We start from the raw sequence: 17,852 nt of genomic DNA on the forward strand, positions 1-17,852 counted from the left end.
TTTCAAGGGAGGAGGAGGAGCCGACAAGGGGAAAGGGTGGAGAGGGAGGGAGGGACGGCAAGGAAATATGGCACGCTCGCACGCATGGAGGAAAAGAAATTAAATAAAATAATTCAAATTGAAGGAGCTGCGGCAGGCGCTGGGTGGGGGGAGGCATGTGACATGTCTCTGGAGGGCCCCCCCAGAGGCCAGGGCCCCTAGACAGCTGCCTCCCCTTGCCTGATCATAGTTACGCCCCTGAGAAGCAAGGGTAAGCAGCAATGTGGCCAAATTTGCAGATGATACCAAACTCTTCTGGGTAGTGAAATCCAAAACGGATTGTGAGCAGCTCCAAAAGGATCTCTCCAAACTGGGGGAGTGGGCGACAAAATGGCAAATGCGGATCAATGTTAGGAAGTGTAAAGTGATGCACATTGGGATGAAAAACCAACAACCTGGATGGCTTTAAGAGGGGTTTGGATGACTTCATGGAGGAGAGGTCTATCAATGGCTACTAGTCGGAGGGCTGTGGGCCACCTCCAGCCTCAAAGGCAGGATGCCTCTGAGTACCAGTTGCAGGGGAGTAATGGCAGGTGAGAGGGCACGCCCTCAACTCCTGTCTGTGGCTTCCAGCGGCATCTGGTCGGCCACTGTGCGAAACAGGATGCTGGACTAGATGGGCCTTGGGCCTGATCCAGCAGGGCTGTTCTTATGTTTCTTCTTATGTTAGGGATGAGGTTTGTCAGTCTGATGGACTTCCGGAGAGGGCTCAGGCTTTTTGCTCCTGCTGACAGAAGAAGGAGTGGACTAAATATATGTCTCTCCTCCCCCAACTGAGGCAAATGCCCGTGCCTATTATTCAAGGGTGAGAGGGTGGAAAGTTATCTAGAGAATTTCTCCTTCCTAAACACGGACAGAGGGTTTAACTTAACTTCCCTGCAGATGATACCCTTCAAGTCCTTGGGCGGGTGGATCACCCGCCCAGACGAGCAGCGGCTCCTGCTGCTGCTCCTGGGGTCCGGGTGCCAGGATGCACCGCCGTGCATGGCCCTGCCCCCGGAGCCCCAATTATGCACTGCACAAGTGTGCAGTGCATTACTGGGGTCCCCCTCCCCCCCCCCAGTATGTAGCCACGGCTGACACACGATCTGTAAAAAGAGGGTAAGTTTAACTGGGAGTATACTTAGGCGGTTTTGCTGCCATGTAGCCACTGGGATCAGCCCGTTCCCAGTGGTTCACATGTGCATGCAAAACCAGGCTGGGCTAGCTAGTGTGAATAGCCTCATTGTATCATTAACATACAAACAACATAATAGCAAGAGTTACATAAATATAACAGTGCTATAATCATGAGTTGTGAACTACCTGTAACAAAATTTACAAATTGTACAGAACTTGCATCCAAAGCACATGCTGCAGTTTCTTCCATGGAATACTGTTTGGCTATTGTTCTTCCCTCTTGCTAGTCTGATTTATTTATTTAAAATATTTATACTCCCACTCTCTATATTTCTACTTTTCTGTATGTCTCACAAAATTAATAAAATAGATACAATATCTTCTTCATTATGAACCCCGCTGCCTATTAAGATACTCAGGAGAGGTTCGACTGAGGGTGCCACTGGCCTGTCTGGTGATGACTCAAAGGAGAGCCTTCTCTTTAGTTGCCCGAGATCATCATCATCATCATCATCATCATCATCATCATCATCATCATTTCAATTTCTATAGCGCCCTTCCTGTGGAATGCTCTTCCTGCTGAGATTAGAGCTGCTCCATCCCTGTTGGCTTTTAGGAAACAACGAAAGACATATCTCTTCAGACAAGCTTTTTAGCTATTTGGTAGTTTTTATGGGTATTTTAATTAGATCTTTTAATATGTTTTAATTGTTAAAGTTTCTTGGTTTGTTTTTATTGATGGAAGCAGGCCAGAGAATTTGGGAGTGGGTGGTATACAAATATGTTAAATAAAATAAATAAATAATATAGAATTAAAAATTAATAAGGTTAATTAATTAAGTAAAAATAATTTAATTTTAATTAATCCATTTAATTGGTTAATTAAAATTAGTCAAGTTAAAACTACATTTAAATGTTACATTTTTAAAAGTTGCTAATAAATAATAATAATAATAATAATAATAATAATAATAATATGAAGATGTAAAAATATTATGGGACTTCCGACTACAAACAGACAAACATCCGCCACACAATACACCAGATATAACTGTAGTCGAGAAGAAAGAAAAACAAGTCAAAATAATCGACATAGCAATACCAGGGGATAGCAGAATAGAAGAAAAAGAAATAGAAAAAATCACCAAATACAAAGATCTACAAATTGAAATTGAAAGGCTGTGGCAGAAAAAGACCCAAATAATCCCAGTGGTCATTGGCACCCTGGGTGCAGTTCCAAAAGACCTTGAAGAGCAGCTCAACACCATAGGGGCCACAGAAATCACCATCAGCCAATGACAAAAAGCAGCTTTACTGGGAACAGCCTATAGTCTGCGACAATATCTATAACAATTGACAATAAAATTCTGGCATCCCAGGTCCTTGGGAAGGACTCAATGTCTGGATAAAACAAACCAGTCAATAACACCTGTCTGACTGTGTAAAATAATAATAAATAATAATAATAAATAATAATAATAAAAGTTAAGGGTAAAGAGCTAAAAGTTTTTAAAAAGCTAAAAAACCTTCCAGGTACAAGCTGCCAGGGGTGTAGCTAAAACTGAGTGGAAGGGTTCAAAGAAGCTTGTGTCCCCAGCTCCTGAGGGGCCCCCAGCTCCACTCCTTCCTATTTTCTTCATTATCTCTCTCATTCTGAAGGTCTTTTTAAAAATTACGGTGTTGGGCTACATTTAAGCCCAGCCATCAACCAAGAATTATGCATGGGACTCTATGGATGCTGGCCTCTGCATTTAATTTTTGTGCACATTTTTGAACTATCAAAAATAAACCCTTTTCAAAACTGGCATAACTGACTCTATTAATCTCCAACACCTCTGTTAAATCACTGTCTAAATCCAAGGCCATTCAAATGCTTCTTAATTGATCATTCTACAGCTGACAGACAGTTAATTGTTTCTTTGTCACTGAAGTACAATACATGAGGTCGTGAGTTTGATTGCACAGTCTGCCTATGTTTAATTATGGCTGTATACAACCTACTTTTCAACAATAGCGACCTTGCTCTCAGCAGTTCATTAAATATCACCTGTCATAAATACAACTCCAAATTTCACATTGACAATTTTGGCTTGACTCCTAGTAAATAACAGGTAGTACAATAGGTCACAGGCATCATGCTGATTTTGCTCAAGAGCTAAAGTAGTTAAAAACAACTTGATTCTTTTGTATGTACAGTTTGCATCTATCATACTTCCTTAGGTACATCTCAGCCACCATGTAACTATGTAATCGCATATGTTGTTAAGAGAGTATTGAGAAGGTGTTGTTTCTCTGTGCATTAAAAAAAAAGTTTGCTCAGGATCCAAAGAACTAAATGACTAGTTCTTCATGCCCAAGCAAGGCTAGGAATTGTGTTTTTAGAACAGAATAAAGAATACTTGGGCATTAGTGGATATATTTCTCCTTAACATACTTTATATATCATTCCTACTTCCAACGGAGGTTGTAAAAGAGTGGTAATATGTAGGGATGTGCACAAGCTGTTTGCGCACTCCCTTGAGGGGCAGGGAGGGCTACCTTTTAAGATGCAGGTAAGGAGCAGCTTACCTGCTCGCCTCTGCTGGTGCTTGTTTTAGAAACATCCACACAGGGCTGCAGTGCTGCTTCCTGAAGCCCCGTGAGGCGTCGGCATACACATGGCCGCCGACACAATGCTCACCACGCAAATGGCTGGGGAGCCGCCCTCAAACTTTGGTAGTGGTTTTGAGAGCTGTCAAGTGACACCCCACAGCTCTCACTCTCTCTAGTACACCACAGTGTGCAATACCAAATTCAACAAAGTTTTTGTACAGCTCATTTATGAGACATTGATCCAAAATGAAAATAAAAAAGAGCCACATTTTTGTATATGCTAAGTTTGTGATCCTTTACCGCTACCATAGCTTACATGCTTTGCCTCAGCAGCCATAGTAGGCAGGGCAGCACTTGTGACAGCAGCAATCTGTCAAAGCCAGAAAGCATTTTATTGTACTTGAGAAGTTGTGAATGTGTACTTCTTGATTCTTGAGTTCTACAAAAGAACTCTCAACCGAAATGATTTCTCAGAGGAAAGTGAGTCAGCCACACCAAACAAACTACAGAAACATCATATTTGTACTTGGCTAGCACGCAACATTCATACACCAGGGATATCTCTCTAAATTTTATGCAAAAGATAAAATTCACATGCTTCCTGTATAAAACAATTTAAAAGTAGCAAACAAATATTAGAACAATAAGATCTTGGAGGACATTAAAATTCTGAGCTGCAGACCAGGTACACTAGAAAGCAATTTAGATCATCTGCTTCAATTTGATTAGTTGTAGGCGTATAGAGAGAGAGACTACTATAGAAAAGAAAAGGTATTCTGTCACATACAGGGTCAACATGGCCTTCAACTTTCAAAAGAAATTTGGAGGGACAGTTAAGTGTCCCCTTCTTCCCCTTATTTTATTTAAAACATCTATGTCTGAACTTTTTCTAAAGAAGCATCACAATATCAGCTGGGATGGAGCAGAGACATGGGCGAGGAGCTGATTTATGACAGATCCTATCCCCTCATCCACACATACTTCCAACTTTAAATTGGATGACCTAACATTGTTGCCAATTCCAGAAGCAGCCTACATAAAAATGCACTTATTGAAATGAATTAGAAAAGGAGGGAAAACCACTGACCCTCCATTGCTCATTACCTTCTTCTAGATGAAGCAAAAGGTAAATGCCATGCAGCTTGCCATGGCACAGGAGTCCTGCTGGGATGGTATGGTTGACAATTCCTCATGTGTGTCTTTACATTGGAACATCGGAAGCTGCCATAAACTGAGTCAGACCATAGTTCCATCTTGCTCAGTATTGTCTACACAGACTGTCAACGACTTTTCCAAGGTTGCAGGCAGGAATCTCTTTCAGCCCTATCTTGGAGGTGTCAGGGAAGGAACTTGGAACCTAGATGCTCTTCCCAGAGCGGCTCCATCCCATAAGGGGAATATCCTACAGTGCTCACACTTCTAGTCTCCCATTCATATGCAACCAGGGTGGTCCCTGCTTAGCTAAGGGGACAAGTCATGCTTGCTAGCACAAGACTAGCTCTCTTCCTTAGACCAGCTTGCTCTCACTCTCACTCTCACCCTCCCTCCCTTCCAGATTTTGCTCTATTTCTGATGCTGTTCAGCAAGAGCTTTTGCTTTGTCACAGTCGTTGTTATTTTTTTGCCAGGTAAGGATCACCTTCCCTCATTCCAGTTGTTCCTCATCTCAGCTCGCCTCAGGATGGGATACTGCCGGACAGAGACACGTCTCTGCTACCAGGGCTCAGGTTCTCACTGCTCTCTGATTCTCTGGTTTCCATGGCTTTTATAGTGGAAGAGGAGGCAACCTTCTCCAGGTTCACAAGCAACTCTGTAACTGCTGCCATGATGAATGAGCCAGTGAGGTCATTCATACAATAAAAAACTGTGTTCTACCCGGGTTTGGGTAGAATTTATGAATCTACCCTGGCTTCCACACAATCACTTTTCTACCCAGGTTTTCCTCCTATCTGGCTTCCACACAACCAAAAATTGGGAGCACACACTAGGAATGTACATGAACTGGTTCGCAGGCCATGTTGGAGGCCTGCGAACTGGTTCGTTGGTCCGGTGGTCCAACAAACCGCTAACGGAGGGGTTGCTTTAAGGGCGGGGGGGTTGTACTTACCCTCCCACTGCTATTCCCCCCCCCAGCGCTCTAGTTTTTGCCCAGATCTTCGGGGCGGCAGCGTTCCTCCCTGTTGCCCCTACCCCCTTGTTATTCCCCAAACCCGGAAGTAACACGGCCGCCCGCGCCCGCTGCCGCTGCCACAGGCATCGTGCACATTGGCGGTGCATGCAACAGTGGCGGGCGCATGCACCCTTGTTACTTCCAGGTTGGAACGCTGTGGTCCCAAAGATTTGGGCAAAAACTGGAGCACCGGAGGGGGGAAAGCGGTGGGAGGGGTAACTACAACCCCCCTGCCCTTAAAGCAACCGAGGGTTTTTTTTAATTGTATGAATGACCTCAGTATACGGCAAAAGAGATAATACAGTTGGCTGCATGATCAGGCAAAAAAGCCCATAGGATGTATGTGACTGGATTGAACGACTGGAGGAGTTAGAGACAATCCATATGTCAGAGCTGGCTTAATGGCTGTTGTAGTGCTCCCTCCGACTGGTTAAAACACTGCAGTCTCTCAGATTTGCCTATTTGTAGGGCCCAGTTCAGTGAGGGATCATATCCAAGCCTCAAACTTGTTACAATTTGCCCATGAGTCCATGAGGAAAAGGGGTTTACAAGGGACAAATGATTAATTATGTGTCTTTCTTCCATCTGCTGTTATGCTCATTAAAGAACTGCTGTGAGGACTGGGAAGTATGGGTTCATGATATGCCAGCTCCTTCTCATTTGCTTCTGATATGACTATTGCTGCCAGATCAAAAAGATGGCCTGGGTTTTACCATTTCTCTAGCTGGACTTGAATCTGGCTTGCTTAGTTCCTATCCTGTGTCTCTGTGCAGCGAGCTATCAGCTCTTTCCCCAGGATAGAAGCAGTTGGGGCTCCCCTTGTGACTTGTCCTGGTTCCTCCCTTGACACTTTCCTAGAGATGATGGTCCTCAGGTGGGGTGGGAACTCTTGCCTGGGGAGGCAAGTGCATTTGCTCCCAAGAGAGCTTTCCATTTATACAGTGTGCTCAAAATAGCTATTTGTTAGCTGTGTGAGTGGTATAAAGGGATTCTCAAATCCCCCTCCCTCATGGAGACCCTGCTGGTTCTCTTTTCCTCTTGCTCCCTGTGCCACAGGAACTCATGCAACAGAAGTCACTGTGGTATCATTGCCTCAGAAGTATTGTGCGTGTGGTGGTGTCTTGATGTCATGAGGGCATGTCTGTTGCTGTGTGTGGATTGGCTCCTCTTATGCTTGGTCCATGTAGGAGCATTATCAGCATGCCACCCCATGATTAGTGTGTGAGTTGCCTTGAATGCTGATGGAGTGGTTGGTGGAGTTGTGCTTCTTCCAGCTTTTTTCTCCTCCCATCCTGTGCTAAACTGTTATGGGATTCCAGCCAGTAGGAGGCCAGTGTATCTGGGATGTACAGGATTGCCTTGCTAAGTATTTTAATACTTGCTAAGTATTTTAGACCCAGGTATCTGTTACTAGTAACAGTTACTTTATTTTTCCAACATTTGCATCACTTTTAAAATATCCTAATATTAATAGTACAATACTTTCTCAACTCTCTTTGATGTGTGGATGTTTGAGGTGCAAATGGGCTAACGTGAACTGCCTAACCAATTTGGACAAATTTAGTCCAGTTGTATTTATTTATTTTTTATTTATTACATGTAGAGACCACCCCATCCAAAGGCTCTGGGCAGTGCACAACAAGTTTAAAAATACATTTTAAAAACACAGTTTAAAACACACTGCTTAAAACAATATAAAAACAATTTTAAAACAATTCAAAACCATTTAAAACCAATTAAAATACTACAATCAATTTAAAAACCTTGGAAGACCAGGCCAAACAAGTAAGTCTTTAGGGCCCCCTTAAAGGCCAATAGCGAGCCTAAACTGCGGATATCTGCCAGGAGTGCATTCCATAGGCCAGGACCAGCTACAGAGAAGGCCTAGTTCCGAGTCGCCACCAGACATACCAATGGTAACTGGACCTCTCCAGATGATCTCAACGTGTGATGGGAATCATACAGTTGTAGGATAGTAAAAGGAAAGTAGGCAGATTAGTTCTTTATTGTTGTGAGCCACCCTGAGCAGTAGTGTACTGGAGAGGTGGGGTATAAATATTTTAAATAAATAAATAAATAAATAAATAAATAACCAGAACTTGTTGGGGTTGTGGTTTTTTGGTAATTTGAATACTTTGCAAGAAATACTCTAAAAATGAAATGATTCAGAAACTATTTTTCAAACCCATCCCTGTACTTCAGATGTACTTTGTTATGCTTTCATTTATACAGTACTCAAAGAAAAAGGAGGGGAGGAAGGATACAGACTTCCTTTGCCAGCTATTGTAACTTTCCCTTTGTAAAGGAGTAAATCTATAGTAGACTAGGACTTGTTGCATAGTGTGCCAGATGCTATATTGGATGTATTATGTACCAGGGCGCATGTCAGCCTAGTTTATCACAAGAGTATAAGCACTGATTTTCCGTTCTGGACAATAACCTATAGACAAAGAAAAATGTACCCTGCTGATTGATAGGTTGTTCTGCCTCAGGACCTGATTGCTGTAAACCATTCCTACATTTCCAACATTCCTACATACTTTTCCTATGTAAAGTTCCTTGAAGACTATTTGGAAGCTTCAAAACCTAAAGTATCCTTTAGTCTTTCTTAGATTAGAATCCTTTAATTTTAATGATAATTTTAATGATCTTTCCAGATTATATCCAATCTGATGGATTTTGGATTTGCCTGTATAGTATGCCTGTCCATCTGTCTGCTGCTGACATATTTAGACTGTTTTCTGACAGAAGCAAGCCACCACAAGCATATTACTAAAACCTGTAGAGCTTCTAGGCACAATTTATAGTTTCATGGACTTAGTAGAAGAAATTTAATTTGTATGTTTTTTAGTAACATCTTGGTACCCACAAGAGCTGTCAGAGCAAGACGATATGCAATGCAAATATTAAATGCGCACAAGCGTGCACGTGGGTATTTACACACACACACACACATGCTTTTCTAGTTAGTGAGTATATCTAAAACTTCCGGATATGTCTGGATAAATGGGTGTGGTCTTTAAATAGGGTTATGATGACATGAAGTTACACAGAGCAACTTAGTCAGTAGAGTATCTGAAGATTTAAATTCCAGAGACTCAGAAAAAAGAGGCTGTACTGTGCACTGTACTTAAATTCCAATTTGCATTTAGGTACGAATGCGACAAATATTTATATACTGATTTTCAGCCAATGTTCCCAAAGCAGTTTATATAAGAAATCAATCAATCAATCAATCAATCAAATGGCTTCCTGTCCCCAAAAGGCTCACAATCTAAAAAAGAAACATAAGACAGTCACCAGCAACAGCCACTGGAGGGATGCTGTGCTGGGGTTGGATAGGGCCAGTTGCTCTCCCCCTGCTAAATAAAGAGAATCACCACTTTTAAAAGGTGCCTCTTTGCTCAGTTAGCAGGGGCCACTAGTTTCCCGTGGTACTAGTTTCCCATATGTTCTAAATTGTTCTCTCTCTCATTTTCTGTACAATAAATGGATTCCTATTTAATAGCTAGCTGCATAAAACTGATTTATCCAGTGTGCGTAAAAAGTGCTAATAGTATGATAAAAAGCCAGAACCCTAATTTCGTTGTCAATGCCATATCCTTGTAATTACCTCTTACATAGGCAGCACTTTTCTGATGGTAATCTCTGCTATATCCAAATGTTTTAAATAAAGAAAAACACTTTTGTTGCAAGAATTAACTAAACATTGTATATATTTTGACATATTCCTTAAATATGACCTGAACACAGACAGACTTATTCATGAACCTAGATATGAGTGAACTAATTGATTTCAGCGGGATAGCTCAAGGACATGATTGTTTGCTTTATAACTTCATCACAAATATTGCTATTTTAAGTCTTGAGAACTCACAACGAACAGGCAACAGAGGCATTTCCAGAACTGACATTAGGGGTGTGCATGGAACTGGGGTTTTTTTGTGGTTTGGTTCAAATTTGAACCAAATTGAAACGAACTGCTGGCCCGCGAACCAGTTCGGTCGAACCAACCAGCAATTCAATCTGTTTGATCAAACCACGTCAAACTGGTTCGATTGATTTGGCGGGCTATGCTTGTAAAGGGGAAGCTGGAACTGTGCCACCACCATGCTGGCCACGCTCCTGGGGGGAGCGCCAGGGTTTAGAGGAGCTGCTGCCACCACCAGTAAGGTGCCCTCTCAATGCCACCTGCCACACCTGCCCTGCACTCCCCCCAGCTGCGTGGCCGGCATGGCGGTGGCACAGTTCCAGCTTCCCCTTTAGGGAAAGGAATTCCTCTTTGGAAGGCAGGATTCCTCTTTGCTTGTAAAGGGGAATTCTCACTGTATTTCCTTTTAAAAGCACAGTGCCTTGAACCATCGAACTGGGTCGAATTGGTCCATAATGAACCGTGCCCAGTTCAGTTTGAACTCAGACTGGCCACCTTTTTTTTTTAAGTTCAGTTTTAGTGTGACCCGGTCAAACTGGGCTGGTTCAGTTCAAAGTGGTTCTGCACACCCCTAACAAACATATGTTTGTATGTTTGTTTGAAGATATGAGATCATACTAGGATGTGAGGGAATTATATGGCGCTTCCCAGGAAATGTGGGGAAAGGTATATTAGATTGAAATATGAGTGGGCAAATGTCTCTCTGCTGGAGCGAAAGGGTGGTGGCAAGAGTGAAGATGACAGATTAAATTAAAGAGTTTGATAGACTTAAAGGACAATGAGCTGTGGAAGAATATTTGGCATTTGCTGGTGAGGTGAACTGGAGAGCTGATTACTGTGCACTTCCTTTTCACCAGTATTAAGAATTCTATATTTCAACTTCACATTGTGCTATTACTTAACTAGTATCTGCAGTGTGAAATGCATACTGCAAGAGGAAAACAGATCCATACTAAAAGCCTTCTAACTAAAAGAGCAAAAAAGAAAAGGAGGAGGAGGAATGGGGAATATATTACAAAACCAGATACAACACAAATGCAAATCGTATTATGGACTAAAAAACTCAGTCATCCCAAATAATAGCACAACAAACTACTGAACCAAGTATTAAAGACCACCACTCCTCCAACCGTAGAACAAGAATCTTGGGCAGGACTTGGGGCACACAGGGGTGTCCAAAGGGGAAAAGAATGAATGTTCCACAGTTTGGCACAAACATAGAATTCATGCTATGTTCATTGAGTGGAGAAAGAGTCTTTTATACAGTGGATTAAGCAGGTTCCCATTCTGGAAATGACCTTCCAGTAGTTGGAAACAATGAACTTAAGGTTAGTGAGGTTCCTTGCTCATTCAGGTGCGTCAAATTAAATAGGTCAGTGGCTGCATAGTAGGTGCTGGAGTGGTTTCATACAGAACTATGGCAATTCTACAACATCCTTGAAGACACTATCATGCCAAGGAGTTGTGCTAGAGACATCTCTGTAAGCATCTTTGTAAGTATGCCTCTTACGTGAGTTGATCTACTGTACTAGTTTAATTAGCTTGGATTGCATCTAGCTGTTCAGATGTTTCATATGCTGTGATGGTTCCATGGAGCTCTTCTCTAGGCTTCACTGCAAAGCCTAGTTCCTTCAGGCATTTCACTATAGTTCAGACTCTGCACCCTGGTTTTTTTAATGAGATCAGGATATCTAGATAAGGATGGTCCTTGGTGACAGAGCTGAGCCACCAGTACCATCAATACTTTAGCTGTCATGAGGCTGAATGGTAGAGCCTTATATAGAAAGTGCCTGCGATTGTAGGCAAATTGCATATACTTCAAATGTACTATGTGTATCAGAATATGCAGATAGGCATCTGAGAGATCTATAAAGGACAAGAAATCAATTCTTCTATGCTTGCTACTATGGACAGGGTTTCTTATTTTGAGCCTTTCCTTTTTCATAAATGTGTTGAGTAACTTTAGGTCTAGTATACCCTGCATGTCCCTGTTTTCTTTGAATCTAAGAAAACAATTAGTGTTTTAACTCTAGTGCATATCTTCAGGAGGCTGTCTCATTATTCTCTTTATTTAGCAGGGGGATAGCAACTAGCCCTATCCATCCCCAGCACAGCATTCCTCCAGTGGCTGTTGCAGATGTCTATCTTATGTTTCTTTTTGTGAGCCCATTGTGTACAGGCAGCCATTCATTCATTCATTTCTATCTATGTAAACCGCTTTGGGATCTTTTGTTGAAAAGCGGTATATTCATCGTCGTATATTCGCCATCGTCTCTCTCATCTAGCTGTCTAAGGTGATCAAATTCAGTTTTTCAGCAAAGTCAATAAGATTGCCCCTTAAGGGGTGGAATAAACCCTGACATCATTTAAAATGAGTTTTTATTTCTATTCTTGAAGACAGAGGGGAAAGGGTGGCAAAAGCAGCACTGGAATAGGACAGCCTGGAACCTTTCCCAGACGACTTGTTACATGTCCGTCTGGATTTATATCTACCAGTAGTCCTACTAGTAGTCCCGAAATGACTCTTGTTTCAGTAGGTTTCTTGAGTTCCTTTGTGATGAGCAAAGTTTTCTTCTGGTATTTGGTTCATCAACACTGCCTCTAGAAGTTGCTCAAAAAGCCTGTATCCAGAGAACATTGTGCTCACCAGGTTTGATAGAGATCATGCATTCACAGGTTTTAAACCAAAAAAATGGGGAAAGGAGAGAAAAAATCAGAGCATGGTAACGGCTAGGTAGAGAGCTCTGAAATTTGGCACACAGATTGTTCTGTGAGTTGTGAGTGAACTCTACTGCATCTCTTCAGGAGACTGTCTCTCACTTGTGAGAGACAGTGGTGATTCTCTTTATTTAGCAGGGGGAGAGCAACTGGCCCTATCCAGCCTTAGCCCTCTTTGTGGCACTTCTTACAGGCACTTCTTGAGCCTGATCATGAATGACTCACATTAATAGCTCTTTTGTCCAGTCATCACTTCCCCCTTTACTTCCTTGGGGATTAGCGGCCTAACCCACCTTAGAAACTTGTTAAACAGAAAGGATATCTTGAAGGATAGTAAATGCCCTCCTATCTACCTTAGAGAACTATTTTCTCTACTTTCTAAAAACTAAATCAAGAATTCTTGTTAAAACAACTGTCCTATCAAGTGTTATTCTTCCTAGTGTTTTGAGGCTGAAGCTACTATTATAGCGCAGCAGCACAGAAGAAGTAGAAAGCTACAGGACCAGACAATATTTATTCTTCCTCTTTTCGGAACATAAGATTATAAAATGGTGAAGCTGGGTCAGATCAAAGGTCCAGCTAGCCCAACATACAGTCTGCTAGCCAGAAGCCTCAGATGCAGGCCCTACTGGAACACAGGAAGCTACCATATACTGAGTCAGACCATTGGTCCATCTAGCTCAGTCTTGTCTACCCAGACTGGCAGTGGCTTATCCAAGGCTGCAGGCAGGAATCTCTCTCAGCCCTATCTTGGAGATGCCAGGGAGGGAACCTGGAACCTAGATGCTCTTCCCAGAGCGGCTCCATCCCCTGAGGGGAAGATCTTCCAGTGCTCACACTTCAAGTCTCCCTTTCATATGCAACCAGGGTGGACCCTGCTTAGCTAAGGGGACAAGTCATGCTTGAAACCACAAGACCAGCTCTCTTCTCCTAACTGGAGAGGAACATACTGTTCTCCTAACATACTGTTCTCCTAATCCTCTCCTAACTGGAGAGGAACTTACTGGAAGCAACATACCACACAGCTTATCCCCAGCAGCGTATGGTAATCGGAGGTATAGCACGTGTGAAATATGGAAATCCCACTTCTCAGTATTACAGATCATAGCTGCTCATAGCATGTGTCTAACTCTTTAAAAAACAAATTATCCAGATCTAGAGAAAAAATGTTTGAAAAGTCCATCACAACCTGATTTTTAAGAGCCAACTATGTGCAAGAATGGATCAAAAAAGATCCCAAAATATTTAGATGCTAGTGTCAAATATTAAGCAACTGGTCAACTAACAACCTGTTTGGTTTTTTTAAAGGAAATTTAGATGTTTTCTAAGCCAACCATCAAATTGCAAAATCTTTCCTATAGAACTTCTGCTGGAAGTGGGCAAATCACATTAATTATACCCCATGAAGAAAGATCCCACACATGGAAAACTAATGTGTTAGGAGGAAAACTAGGCTAGCATCCTTCTCCTTGACGTATAACTTTCTATATGCAGGGAGTTATCTGAGCAGGCATTCAAGCATGCAGTTTCTCACCTTCAGTTTGGAATGATTCAGCCCAGTACAGTTTCTCCAGAGAGCCTGATAGTGACCACCACAACATTTACTGGAAGTGAACTCCATAGATAATATGCTCTAATTCCATCTTTATAATTAATCCTTGAAAACGTGCCCATGGGGATGCGTCCCGGCACCCAGCAGATTGGCTGGGCAGCGGGAGCTCACACACAGCAGGAGGCCATTGAGCTGCTACTGGGGGGAAATGGCGGCGGCAGCCTGTGTGCCTGCCTAGGTCAGGAGGCAGCTGGGCTGCCAGGAAGAGGAGGCAGCAGCCGGAGGGGATGGAGAAAAAATGGGCGGGGGGGGAGAAGTGGGCTGGGTGGGCATCAGAGACGCCCGCCAGAAGACAGAGTCAGGGAGAAGGGGCTGTAGAGGGGGGGAAGAGTCGAACTAGGGGCACAGATGCTATGCACCTGGTCAGTTAGTTTCTAATAAACCAACTACCAATTAATTTTAACAAGGACCCTGGATAGCATCACAGTTGCCCTTAGTCTGGGGTAGGAATTGTTATTCTGTGCAAGCACTTCTGTTCCAAAATAACTGTAGATGCTATCCCCATCCCGAGTTCATAAATTTATAAATTAATATAATATCCTCAGGTTTGGAGTGTTTTTTTAGCTTTAAAAACTCCAGTCAATTACATTCTTCTTCATAAGGGAGATACACCATAATCTGTACTGCAGTAATTTTAGCCGCTCTTTTCTTCACCTTCTTCAGCTTTACTATGTCCTTGTTGCTGAATTCTAAAGTATAGACAGAGGCGTATCTATGGAAAATAGCGCCTAGGGCAAACACTGAAATTGCACCCCCTGTCCAAGCATCTGACACCCATCTTTCAGATAACTTTACCATAATATCATCTGAAAAATACAAGTCAGGCTCGTTAATCTTTTAATAGTTCAAAAACTATTTTAGCAGTGGACTTAGCCAGACCAAAAAATGCTGGAAAACTACACATTTCAGTATTCTGGGGCTCATGAAATACCCAAATACTATGTGGAGGTATACTTGGAAAACTAAACAGAAGTGCCTGTCTAATTCTCTACTATGTATTGTAGCATCACCATTACATAAGTTTTAAAAATAAATGGAGAATTTGACTTTTCCCAGATACTCTGTAAATAATTAAAGGATATGCAGAGTAAACTGTGTCACTGCTTGGAATATATTCTAGTCTTTCAGAAAGACAGTTAAAATGAGAGAAAGAGAGAAAGAAACTCCCAGTGGGCCTTAATATTAAGGATTTCACACTGATTCAAAGACATATTCACCATTAATAGCCATATTAGCAAGACATCACATTTAACTCACTTATCACAAGAAGCAAAGTAAGAGCAAATGAATACAATCCTAGCTCATAAGCATCAGCTCAGTATTCACAAGCCCTGATTCTCTGTACATAGTGCCAATCTGAATATGTGTACAGTGACTTATATTATATATAATTATTTTTTTACCTGTAGTCCCTTCGGGGGGGCTTCCTAAAGGCTGGGGGGTTTGCAAAGGTTCCTCCTCCCCCCCACTGGCCTCTAGGGCCTCGCATGGACCATTTGAGCATGTGCAGTGGCCATTTTTAAAGATCTTTTTTTTTAAATGGCCACTGAAAACAAAATGGCCAGCGGGCATGCTCAAATGGCCTCTGCAAGGACTGGCATGACCTAGGGCCTCACAGAGGCCATTTGAGCATGCACGGTGGCCATTTTGTTTTTGGCAGCCAATTTTTTTTTTAAAAAATTAATTTTACAAAATGGCACCCCCCTTCAAGTGGCGCCCAGGGTACGTGCCCTGCCTGCCCTACCCCTAGATACGCCCCTGAGTATAGAAAGTGCTCTCCACTTGCTGCAAAGCATGAAGACAAGTATGGGAAGCTGGTTTGCAAGGTTCATAGCAATTAGATTATATAGTGGTACAGAGCTGAACGTACCTGCGGCTGTATAATGTTTTTCTCTATAATGTCCAAAATATCAACAAAATGCAATGCATAAAAAGTTATGCTCTTGCTCATCTCATCAGTTGTACTGGATGGAAATCACTCAATGGGATAGTCTATTGTTATAATGCAAAACACAATGCCACAAAAAGGACATTCTACATTTGGTTTTCATTGCAGTTTGACCTTCAGAAAACCACTTCACTATTTACTGCATCAGATGTTACCTGGATATGTAAGGTGAGATGCAATAACACTTGGAAATTGGCAAGCATTTTTTCTTGCTAAAAAGGAGTACTTTGAATGATTTGTATTTCTAGATACTTTTGAACACCACCATTTAGTGATTTTATTGCTCCAGATATTACAATTTGTTTTTAAGTGTATATTCAATGCATATCGACATGTCTTGTGCCCAATTTGGGTAAAATACATTTCATCTAGGTCAGTTGGGTCACCTCTAGGATAAATTAGAACATGCTGTTTTACTTATGGAGACTGCATTACGAGCAAAAGCATGATAAGACTGAGGAAACAGACGGCATATGCATTTGGCTCTTTGCAAAATATAATCACAAAATGTTTTTCTTTCATGGCTATCACAATAGAGTAATTTGCAAAGCTGGAGTCACTATTCAGTACTGTAAGTATATGTAGGAATATGTTAAGTCACCCATCCAGTATCTTAGTGTTTTTCTGGTTGCTTAGGCAACCCAGTACCACTTTTATAAAACTGAGACTAAAAAAGGTAATCTTCCTGAATGGAAATCCATTCACTTAGAAGGGTCCAGTTTGTGGGTGGTTTCATTTACCCAAAAATTGCTTTTGAAGTTAGTAGAATTACTCATTCATTTCTCTTCAGTTATTTTAAAACCAATTGTGCTGAAGAAGAAGAACCTTAATGACTGATTTTAATCTTAAGATTACATTAAATTGTTGGGAGAAAATAGCTCAACTTTATTTTAATCAGACAAAATTTTCAGCATTCAGAATGATTTTAACAATACACAGTTTAATTTGAATATGAGCTTCAATTAGATGTTGAAGCTCATATTCAATGCATGGGAATACAAATACAAATTCCCATGTAAATGAATTTTCCCAGTGAAATGAATTATTCATTTACAACATAAATACCATAATATGGAGAGCAACCAATTCCTTTGGTATTGGTGCACTGAAATGCAAATGTACACACCAGGAAGATACTGTAATTTACATGAATGAGTGAGAGGCTACTGTCACAGAATTCTTCCCTTACACATTAAATACAGGGCCTGAGACTGGGCCTTTTCAGTTGTGGCCCCTCGGCTTTAGAGCTTTGACATGCTCCCTCCTTCAGTGTTTTTTAAAAAACAATTGAAAACACATCTTTTTAAAGATGTTATTTTAAATGTTTCATCTCTATTTATATCTGGTAGGTTCTTTATGAATGAATGAATGGTTTATTTTGATCGCTGATCAGAATTACATAAAATCCCAATAAAGAAAAACAAAAGAAAAAGATCACTTTAAATCCATAATTCAATTAAAGATTTAACTAACAGTAACACCATCGCACAGTATCCTTAATTTCACATGCTAGCAAAAATAATGCTCAGGATCATCCAATGCAGATTAGAGACCTGTGTGGAAAGGGAAATGCCGGATGTTCAAGCTGGTTTCAGAAAGGGCCAAGGAACAAGAGACATCATTGCTGATGCACGCTGGATAATTGAGAAAGCCAAAGAATACCTGAAAGACATCCATATGTACTTTATTGACTACAGAAAAGCCTTCAATTGTATCAACCATGT

The 17,852-nt window shown here is 41.5% G+C and overlaps 1 protein-coding gene across 9 annotated transcripts in view; it reads right to left on the reverse strand.

Moving 5' to 3' along the window:
* ANKS1B (ankyrin repeat and sterile alpha motif domain containing 1B) overlaps window positions 1-17,852 on the reverse strand; it is a 595,071-nt gene that overhangs the window by 347,405 nt on the left and 229,814 nt on the right. The gene's annotated exons all lie outside the window — the stretch shown is intronic.

This window comes from Hemicordylus capensis, chromosome 5 (assembly GCF_027244095.1).
Source record: "Hemicordylus capensis ecotype Gifberg chromosome 5, rHemCap1.1.pri, whole genome shotgun sequence".
NCBI classification, from domain to species: Eukaryota; Metazoa; Chordata; class Lepidosauria; order Squamata; family Cordylidae; genus Hemicordylus; species Hemicordylus capensis.